Source organism: Alligator sinensis, unplaced genomic scaffold (assembly GCF_000455745.1).
Source record: "Alligator sinensis unplaced genomic scaffold, ASM45574v1 scaffold672_1, whole genome shotgun sequence".
Classification (NCBI taxonomy): Eukaryota; Metazoa; Chordata; order Crocodylia; family Alligatoridae; genus Alligator; species Alligator sinensis.
In genome coordinates this window covers 337,856-347,609 of record NW_005842830.1, presented here as the reverse complement: position 1 = coordinate 347,609, position 9,754 = coordinate 337,856, and positions in this window count along the sequence as shown.

Genomic DNA, 9,754 nt, shown 5'->3' with positions numbered 1-9,754 from the left:
ATGCCATAGGCTCGAGTTCTGCCCTGTTGTCTATTACTGCAGTCTTCAGAATTCCATGAAGTTTAAGCAGTTTAAGTGTGAAAACACAATTGAAACTGGGAACCTTCGAGATATCAACATTTCTGAAATATTGCTGAGGTAGTCCATTAGGAACAGGATGAACACATCAATTTTGCTTTTGTTTTAGGGAGTTTCAGATGTTCATAAATTAACATAGGTTCTGTCTGCTGGCCATCTATGTAATTTCTACATTTGCTTACAGTTTCATCAGAAGTGAGTGCTGTATTTTCAGTAGTCATTCTCCATGTCCTTTCTTATGGGCAGCTATTAAATAGCACAGTATATGTATACAAAGCCTAATTTCCAAGGCTGGAATTTGTTTCTTTCAATTTGTTTCTCACCTTTGCCTTTCAGATTTTCTTTGAATCAATTTATTTCACTATTCTGTTGTCTATATCAGCTTTTGTGCCTATACTTATTATCAATCATGCTTTTGTGTTTCCTCCTTGAATTCTTAAAGATTTCTTTCTGCTGCTGCATCTGAAGAATCCTTATAATTTAGCTTTATACCAAGTGTTTTCCTGATGTATCTCACATTTCTCCAAGGTTATTACATTTTCTATTTTCCTCTCCACAGTGGTGGGCATTTTGTATACTTTTGGCTGCTGCCCCATTGCTGACACCTTGCTTTTCTTTTTTTGCCTTTTTTATTTCTACAAATAATTTCCTCAGTTGTTGAATTATGGTGTTTGCACCATATGCTTTCAGCAGTTTGGCATATTAGCTATTTGCCTTCCTACGTACCAGACAGGTCCAGTTCCCTTAATAGAGTTTTACAAACCTATTAATAATTGCATCTGGACACTTAGTTTCTATTGAGGCAATGCATTAATATTATTTCAAAACAATTTCTTTATTGTTAATTATTGACTCTTCTCATTTTTTATTAGTAGGGACTTACCAAAATTGTGATTTTGCAATTTTCACAGAAACCTCAATTTCAGGCAGACCCCACAAAGCAGCACAGGCTCTGTACTTTTGGCAGGCTCCCTAACCACCCCTCTCCAAAAACCAAAACTCACTGAAAGCTGACCCCCCCCCCCCCGCCGCCGCCCAGCCCCCCCCCCCCCCGCCCCTTGTTGCTGATTGGCTGTGAGGGCTGTCTATAATACAGCCCCACCCCTCATCACCGATCAGTGGTGAGAGAGGGGCTGCATGACAGACAGCCTTTGCAACCAATCAGCAGCAAGGGGCTGAACCACCAGGGCCCCATGTTCAATCAGAGATGTGGGGGAGCCTGCTGTGGTCTTTCCCCAGAAGTGGCTGCTAGCCTCATGGTCTGCCTGTGAAATCAGCTGGCAGCCATCTTGAGTTCAGTAGACCTCTACCTATTAATCCTTATTCAAAAAGTAGTCTTTCATAGATGTGGTCGCATGTTTTTCTCTTAGTAACCAAACAATCTTCCAACTTTTGCATTCTTTTTCTAAGGTTTCTTAACCTTTTTTATCATTATTCTCAGCACAGAATCAATGTGTTGTTGGGGAGATGATTGCAGTCTATTTTCTGTCAGTCTCACATAGCACAGCACACATGCAAAATTTCCAGGATATTCTAACCTCTCATGTCCCAAGCCCACTGAAAGAACAGTGGTAATGTATCCCATTTTTGCAACAGGCAACTCAGTCTTCTTCCCAGATAGGTACAAGGAAAAAAATCACAGAATCATAGAAAATTTGGGTTGGGACCTTGGAAGGCATCTAGTCCAGCCCCCTGTTTACAGTAGGACTATCCCCAGCTATATCATCCAGGAAAAGCTTTGTCTAGGCAGGTATTAAAAACCTCCAAGGATGGAGATACCACAACTTCTCTGGGTAACCTGTTCCAGTGCTTCACCACCCTTCTAATGAGAAAGATTTTCCTAATATCTAACCTAAACTTTCCTTGCTACAACTTGAGACTATTGCTATCTTCTACCCAACATGAAGACAACAAGTTCTTGCATATGGAAATTTCCACACATGATTAGACCAGTGGTTAATCTAATGTAGTATTTTGTGTACTCTGAGAATGGCTAGAACTAGATGTTTTATTGAAAATACAAGAAACTTTAAAAAGGTTTTCAGCAGGGAAAGTTTCTTCCTAGCTTTTAGTTATAACCCTGAATCATGAAAACATGTATCCCTTCCAAACTTTTCTTAGTCCTATGTAATGAAATTAGTAATGGCTGAAATGGGCCTGAAATGAAATTCCCTGCACATCTTACTCTGCACAGGACACCAGCTTTTACTTATAGAAAATGGTAGGTTTTGGAAAAGAGGTTCCTGGGAAGAAATTTGTTCTGTATTAAGTAGCAATAATGACCTTGAACCTGACCTACATTATATCATGTTGCTATCAGAACTTCTTGCACAGCTGCAAAACTGTTTTAAAGCTGTCAAGGTCACCATGCTACTGTACTATAAGTCACTACTATGGACACATGCTCTATAACTGAGGTTACTTGAGATTAGTTAGTCCAAGAAGTAAAACTGTTGGTCTTAGCAGGCAGTTCACTTCTCTGCTCTATTTCACACAGGTTCACTTAGTAGCTTATTGCATTTAAGTGTTATGGGCTCATCTCTCTCAGATTTCCTTAGGCCTCAAGAAGTGTTCTTCAAAGTACACCAGAATATATATATATGTATACATGTTGCAAAATGATGACTTTGGCATACATATGGGAGTTTGAGACATGATGAAAACATGCTATATTGTAGTTTTAGTTTCCAGTTTAAGACAGAACCCTTGGGCAAGTGCCTGGCCCTACATTAAGTCCCCTGTGATGTTTCAGTGGCATAAAAGAGATATCAAGTGGTCCTGAAAGAGCATCTGACAATTCCTGTGGAGTGGGGGGAAGTGTGATTGCTATAGAGCTCTCCCTGGTCCCCACAGCATACATCACAGGGGAGAATGACAAAACAGTGCCGTGTTCCAGAAATCCTGGGTTGGCAGGACCACATTGGGGATTATTACAAGCTAGTGCCACTTTACTCAGCACTGAGTTTGACCCTACTTGTGCTGAGGATCAAATCAGTTTCCAGTTCAGTAACCACCTTTGCCTCCTCAAGTGGGCCAAGTGCAGCCCTGCTTCACCTTTTAAATTCACTTCTTATAGTTTCTTTCTGGCCCGGGAAAGTGGGGTCTTATATTCAGTATGGTAACACTTCTCTCTTTCTCTGTCCATACACTCAGTAAAACCGTGGTGTGTTAAATTAGTTGTAAAGCAAGGGTAAGGCAAATTTAGCCATTGGTTGGGTTGGTACTGGTGAGGCAATAGCTCCTATTAGTAACTATGTGAGCTCTTTGATCTCCTCCGTAGCATAACTAGCCCCCTAAGCATGCCTCATAGCTTTATTCCAGTCAACCTTCCTCCACAGCCAGGACCCTGCTCCCATATTGAGCACTCTATTTCTTGGCCACATGCTTATCTTCTTCAGTTCTAAGCTGCCTCACACAACCTGACCCCTTGCTCTGATCACTCTGATGATTTTTCTCAAGTGGACCCCATAGCCCCAATCCAACAGGTTCTTCCAGTCCTGTCCCTCCCACACCTGCCAGGCCCTTTCCCCCTATTTCAGGCAGTTTCCTCCATCCAGCCATGACTTTCACCTCCACTCCAATTAGTCTGCCCTGGCTATGCTCTTACCCACCTCTAATCAGTAGTGCCCTATGGACACTCAGCATACAAGGGTAAAGCAAGAAGGTGCAAGGGCAATACAGCTTGTGTTACATAAGCAATAACATACAACTTGTGTTACATAAGCAATAACATGTGCATCCCTCTGGTACTTTTAAGAGAAAATTCCTCTATGCTAACTTCATGGATCTGTAAAGAATTAAGAGATTCCTTCACCTGATTCTGACATCCAGTCCAGCTGCTCCAAGAAGACCTAATAATGATCAGGAAGAGAGCAGGCACTTATCTGCATGTAAATCATGATATCTTGCAGTTTATAATTCACTCAGGCAGTTAAAGAAGTCTTTTCAGAGAAATTACCAGTAGGATGTCAAGTGCATTTTTTGATTGAAGAATCAAATAAAAAATGATACTCCAGGTACACTGATGTAAGAATTTAGACTCTTGGTTTAAAATCCTCTTGGGGAAGTTTTGCATGTTAGTAACACAGGACTGATGCTTAAGTTCCAGGCAAACTAGAAAGAGTAATAATAAACTGACTAGCTAAAAAGATATCTTGACAGAGCAGTTGTAAAAGAGTATTTTGAAATTAGTAACTAGACAACTCAGATCTATAATTACACCTAGAGAAAATAGCAAAAGAATATTTTAGTTATGAAATGTGAAAGAGCCAGCTTACAGTACAGTCTGCTTGCCTGTAGTATCATTATATTTAAACACATTTATGTATTTGAATACTACAGCAGGCTAGGCAATGAGATATCTCTGGATACAATTCTTACAGTATTTAAAGCTAATCATGTAAGTGCTAATCGTTATTAATGGATTAACTGCTTGTGTTTCCTTTGATATTTCTTTTACTTTGAAAAAAAAATTGAAAAAAGACAAGTCACTGTGCATCATGAATTAATTTATTTAAGCACCTAACCTTAATTAATTTCCTTAGTAGCTAATTCATACTATCCCAATAAAAGAGTGCAACCAACAGGTTCAAAGATAGTGGCCTACAGTTAGGTACTTTCAGGCTAATGGGAGCTGTTGAATGGTCAGCGCTTCTCATAATCAGGCCAGTCCCTATATATAGATGATGCATGTTTCCATGGACTCTCTGCCTCCAAAATGGTCCATTGTCTAAAATGAACAATTGAGCGCAAGTGGCAAGCCTCCTCTAAAGAGAGGATAGTACAGCTAGAGAAGGGTGAGGTTGAAATAGATGGTGTTGGAGCATTGCATGCTTCAACCATGTAGCAGGTTGCTGCCTCAGGGCCTTTTCAGCCAAGCTTTGGCCCCTTTCACTAGCATTTCTCAGCTAATCTCAGTAGTACAGTCTTTAAATCTGCTGGCCTTTGCTGTTTGGAGCGCCTTCCAGCCTGCCCCAGGCATACATGGTCTTTCATCACACACAGTAAACAAACAAAAACCTTATTGCATTGCATTAAGGCCTTTGCCACAGTGTTGCACGCAATTCTTATAAATAAACAGTTGCAGTGTAGATTATTACACAGTCCAGTGGGTGGAAAACTGGTTTATGGGACGCACCCAGAGAGTGGCGGTGGACGGGTTGGTTTCTACCCGGAGAAATGTGGGTAGTGGAGTCCCCCAAGGCTCTATCCTGGGACCGGTACTATTCAGTATCTTCATTAGTGACTTGGATGAGGGAGTAGAAAGCACTCTGTCCAAGTTTGCAGACAACACCAAACTATGGAGGAGGTAAACAAACTAGAGGGCAGGGAGCGAATCCAGGTGGATTTTGCCAGGCTGGGGAAATGGGCCGAACAGAATAGGATGCAGTTTAACAAGGATAAGTGCCATGTGTTGCACCTAGGGAGGAAGAATCATCAGCACTCCTATAGCCTGGGAGGCATCATTCTAAGCACCACAACTGTGGAAAGGGATCTCAGAGTCAGTCAACTCCAAAATGAACATGAGTCACCAATGTGATGAAGTGATAAGTAAAGCTAACCGCACTCTTTCTTGCCTAAGTAGGTGCATCACAAACAGGTCTAAGGAGGTGATACTTCCCCTCTATGTGGCATTGGTCAGGCCGCAGATGGAGTACTGTGTCCAGTTTTGGGCACCACACTTCAGGAGGGATGTAGATCTCTGGATACAATTCTTACAGTATTTAAAGCTAATCATGTAAGTGCTAATCGTTATTAATGGATTAACTGCTTGTGTTTCCTTTGATATTTCTTTTACTTTGAAAAAAAAATTGAAAAAAGACAAGTCACTGTGCATCATGAATTAATTTATTTAAGCACCTAACCTTAATTAATTTCCTTAGTAGCTAATTCATACTATCCCAATAAAAGAGTGCAACCAACAGGTTCAAAGATAGTGGCCTACAGTTAGGTACTTTCAGGCTAATGGGAGCTGTTGAATGGTCAGCGCTTCTCATAATCAGGCCAGTCCCTATATATAGATGATGCATGTTTCCATGGACTCTCTGCCTCCAAAATGGTCCATTGTCTAAAATGAACAATTGAGCGCAAGTGGCAAGCCTCCTCTAAAGAGAGGATAGTACAGCTAGAGAAGGGTGAGGTTGAAATAGATGGTGTTGGAGCATTGCATGCTTCAACCATGTAGCAGGTTGCTGCCTCAGGGCCTTTTCAGCCAAGCTTTGGCCCCTTTCACTAGCATTTCTCAGCTAATCTCAGTAGTACAGTCTTTAAATCTGCTGGCCTTTGCTGTTTGGAGCGCCTTCCAGCCTGCCCCAGGCATACATGGTCTTTCATCACACACAGTAAACAAACAAAAACCTTATTGCATTGCATTAAGGCCTTTGCCACAGTGTTGCACGCAATTCTTATAAATAAACAGTTGCAGTGTAGATTATTACACAGTCCAGTGGGTGGAAAACTGGTTTATGGGACGCACCCAGAGAGTGGCGGTGGACGGGTTGGTTTCTACCCGGAGAAATGTGGGTAGTGGAGTCCCCCAAGGCTCTATCCTGGGACCGGTACTATTCAGTATCTTCATTAGTGACTTGGATGAGGGAGTAGAAAGCACTCTGTCCAAGTTTGCAGACAACACCAAACTATGGAGGAGGTAAACAAACTAGAGGGCAGGGAGCGAATCCAGGTGGATTTTGCCAGGCTGGGGAAATGGGCCGAACAGAATAGGATGCAGTTTAACAAGGATAAGTGCCATGTGTTGCACCTAGGGAGGAAGAATCATCAGCACTCCTATAGCCTGGGAGGCATCATTCTAAGCACCACAACTGTGGAAAGGGATCTCAGAGTCAGTCAACTCCAAAATGAACATGAGTCACCAATGTGATGAAGTGATAAGTAAAGCTAACCGCACTCTTTCTTGCCTAAGTAGGTGCATCACAAACAGGTCTAAGGAGGTGATACTTCCCCTCTATGTGGCATTGGTCAGGCCGCAGATGGAGTACTGTGTCCAGTTTTGGGCACCACACTTCAGGAGGGATGTAGATAACCTGGAAAGGGTTCAGAGGAGGGCCACCCGTCTGGTTAAAGGCCTACAGGAAAAACCCTATGAGGACCAACTGAGGGACCTGAATCTCTTCAGCCTCCACAAGAGAAGGCTGCAAGGTGATCTTGTGGCCGTCTACAGACTTATCGGGGGGGGACGGCAGGAAATAGGGGATAGGATGTTTACCAGGGTGCCCATCAGGGTAACTAGAAACAATGGCCACAAACTGAAGGAGAGCAAATTTAGATTGGACATGAAGAAAAAGTTCTTAACTGTGAGGGTTGCCAAAATATGGAATACACTTCCAAGGGAGGTGGTGCTATCTCCTTCCTTGGAGGTATTTAAGAGGAGATTGGACAAACACCTGGCTGGGGTCATCTGACCCCTCCTAGCTGGGGTCATCTGACCCCAGTACTCTTTCCTGCCCAGGGGAGGGGGTTGGATTTGATGATCTAATAGGTCCCTTCCTACCCTAAAATCTATGAAATCTATGCATTGGACTTTGGGGCCAGATACAGACATTACACTGTTACCAGTATAAGTGGTCTATACCTATAACAGAAGTTCAGCGCACACAGTCTGGTTAAAAATGACGCAAGCCGTTCTAAGATTTGAACAACCCCTCCCCTCCTCCTCAAAGGGCAAATGTGTGTTTTGTACAGAAAACCATGCAACTTAGCTCAATTCTGCCTCCAGCTTTTTGAATGTCTGTACCTAGCCTTGGTGCTTCTCCTCCAGTTTGCCCCCTGGTTCTTCCTTCTGGGTTTTTGTTTTCCAGTGAGCCACACTCTCATTAATGTTCCCACAGCAGCAGTCCTTCAGTTTAACTAGCTGCCTTTCCTGTTACAAATCAGGATTAGCATTGTTATAGCTCCATCCCTTAGAAGTATAATCAGTATTTCTCCATGAACTAATGCCAGCCAGGATATGGGACTATGTGGGAGGGGATGGACTGTATGGGGAAGACAGCTGTTGACTACAACCCTCCCCTAACTTCAGCCAGTTTGTTAGAAAGCTGCAATTCAAAAACAGAAATGCCACGGAATGAAGCTACACACAGAGTCCCCAGAGGGGTTCTTCTGAAAGCAGTTCAAGTCACAGATTGGTTTTAATTTTTTTGTTCACATTCATATTGTCAATTAAACCGTAATTTATTTTGTTGCCAAATGGACATCAAGATCTGCTGAATTAATTAGTATATATGCAACAAAGTGAATATTAATTTATCAAGGCACAATTACTTACCATGTCATGTAATGAACCTCATATATTCAATGGATTTAGTTTGTTGTGTCTTGTCAATGCTTTTATCTATGCTGAGAATAAATTGCAAGCTGGCCCCAGTGCTGAGGGCTTCCTACCTGAAGCTGTGACAGTCACGACAGCTGAGGGTTTAGGCTGAACTGTGGCAGACACTCTATTCAGAAATCTCTTAGATTGTCCTAATGCCGATGACCTAATAGGAGAGGTTTAGGACTAAACTGGTACTATTGGAAAACATGGACAAGATTCTTCCAAAAAGCTAGAACAAGGAAGAACTGCAAAGGCTCATAGCAACATACTACGTACACAGGTATTCAGGTTGAAATCTGCAAAAGATTGCAAGACTACAGACTTTCTTGAAGGAAGGCAGGCAATCTCATTCTATTCTGCGTAAATGTTTACATAGCATGTATCATCATAGTAATGAAGCGCCTTGTCAATGGGGCATCAACAAAAGACTAAGAACCAAGTCCTAACTCTGCCACAGATGTCTTAATGGAACCACTTAAGGCTAAATCTATAAAGCACTTGGGTATTGCAATGCCTAACTTTTAGGTGCCTTGGAATCTTCAGCCCTTAGTTATGTATCCAGGTTCCCTGTATAATGCAAGAAAAGTTATAGTGTAACAGTGGGATTCACAGAAACCAAAAAAACCAGACTTCAGAGCCATGTAAGGTAGCAAATAGCATGTACCAAGGAGAAAAAAAGCTAGAGTCCTGTCCCTCAGAGGAAATTAGGCACTTCTGAGTTAGTGGGAAACAACTTGGAATTCCTCTACTTCAGGGGCGGGCAATTATTTTGGGTGGAGGGCCACTTACCGAGTTTTGGCAAGCTATCAAGGGCTGCATGACAGGCAGCTAGGGGCAGATAAATATTAATTTTCTAAATTTTTTAGGGGTCCCACAGACTGGATAGAATGGCCTGGAGGGCTACATCCGGCCCACGGGCTGCATTTTGCCCACCCCTGCTCTACTTGAATTCCAAACTATAGAATCATAGAAAAGTAGGGCTGGAAGGGGCCTCCAGAGGTCATCTAGTCTAACCCCCTGAACAAGTCAGGATTATCTCTATCCAAACTGTCCTATACAAATCCATTGTCCAACTTGTTAGAAAATCTACACAGTCAACCTTGAAGAAAGAGACTTCTCACACACCCAGTCATTTTATAACCAATAGTCTAGTGGTTAAAGCACTCACCTGGTGAATCAGACCTGTTTCCAAACTCCTACTTTACTGGATTTGTAGTCAAGATTTAACTATGAGTCTTCCAAGTTTCAGGCTACTGTTCCAAAAAATCAAGCAGCTGGGTATTTTAAGATGAGTACCATGGGTGACTGGTGCCTCCTGAGTCAGGGGGGGCATGTGCCTCCCCCCCC